The sequence below is a fragment of the Elephantulus edwardii genome, unplaced genomic scaffold, assembly GCF_000299155.1.
Source record: "Elephantulus edwardii isolate Elephantulus edwardi_28Jun2011 unplaced genomic scaffold, EleEdw1.0 scaffold00085, whole genome shotgun sequence".
NCBI lineage: Eukaryota > Metazoa > Chordata > Mammalia > Macroscelidea > Macroscelididae > Elephantulus > Elephantulus edwardii.
Window position 1 is genome coordinate 2,006,618 of NW_006399835.1, and position 1,428 is coordinate 2,008,045.

At 45.0% G+C, this 1,428-nt stretch overlaps 1 protein-coding gene and 1 pseudogene across 2 annotated transcripts in view; one reads left to right on the top strand and one right to left on the bottom strand.

Moving 5' to 3' along the window:
- Positions 1-648, top strand: part of LOC102859714 — a 1,804-nt pseudogene extending 1,156 nt beyond the window's left edge.
- Positions 1-1,428, bottom strand: part of BBX (bobby sox homolog (Drosophila)) — a 341,982-nt gene that overhangs the window by 114,314 nt on the left and 226,240 nt on the right. The window lies entirely within an intron of this gene.

Genomic DNA, 1,428 nt, shown 5'->3' on the forward strand with positions numbered 1-1,428 from the left:
GCCCTGGCAACAGAAACTGTGGACATGTTCCACATCCTCACCAAGCAGGTCCAGAAGCCCTTCCTCAGACCGGAACTTGGACCTTGATTGGCTGCAATGCTGAATTTTAATCTTCAGCAACTCTGTGGCCCCAAGTGCCGTGACTTGAAAGTTGAAAACCCTAAGAAATATGGCTTTGAACCAAAGAAGCTGTTGGACCAACTTACAGATATATACTTGCAGCTGGACTGTGCTCGGTTTGCTAAAGCTATTGCTGATGACCAGAGATCCTACAGCAAAGAACTGTTTGAAGAAGTGATTTCAAAGATGCGGAAGGCAGGGATCAAATCGATAATAGCAATAGAGAAGTTTAAGCTTCTTGCTGAGAAAGTGGAAGAGATCGTAGCCAAGAACGCGCGTCCTGAGATTGACTACAGTGACGCCCCCGACGAGTTCAGAGACCCTCTGATGGACACCCTTATGACTGATCCCGTGCGGCTGCCCTCTGGCACCATCATGGACCGCTCCATCATCCTGCGGCACTTGCTGAACTCCCCCACGGACCCCTTCAACCGACAGATGCTGACAGAGAGCATGCTGGAGCCAGTACCCGAACTGAAAGAACAGATTCAAGCCTGGATGAGAGAGAAACAGAGCAGTGATCATTAAGCCGTCCCCTTGCCCTCCCTCTGTGTGAGACAGCCACGACCAGTGAGGCGGACAGGAGCAGCCTTTGTGGTGGAAAGGCTGTGAATACATTGGAGGCCAAGTGTGGCCAATGCACCAAGAGCCCACCGTGAGTGACCAAACGGGAAAAGTGAGAAAGGACGTGACCAGAAGAAGAGCCCGATTCCTGTACATATATTTAAGTGACAGACATGATCAAAAGCTGGAGGGACACACCTGACGACTGCTTATGTAATAAAACACAGTCCTTCACTAGTCACCATTTGGGGCTTTTGAAACTGAAGTCTTCTACCAATGACAAGTGGGTCTGGGCAGCATCTCCTTCATCTGTTGTTTTGTTTTTGATTTTTTTTTTTTTTTCGCTGCAGCTGAAAGCTTCTTTATTGTGGTCTGATTTTTTTTTTTAAGAAACAAACACCCAATATCGTTTGATTTGTGATTAGAGAACCTTGGACATTTTGCTGCTAAATAATCTTCCCCCGCCCCTCCTCCTTCCTGACCCTACTTACACTGCTGTGGATTTTTTTAAAAACAAGCAAAAACAAAAATAAATTCCTGTCCCTGGCCCTCCAAACATATATTCTGTGAGATAACTGTGCCTGCAACAAAGTGTTAATCCTGGGATGGTATTTTTATATCATATTCACATATTTGTTTTTTTAATTGGTGTTAGATGACGTGATTAATAAAAAAGGCAAGATATTTTCAGGAAAAAAAAAAGATTTAGTCTTGGAAACCCTAAGGAGCAATTTCTTGAGATGG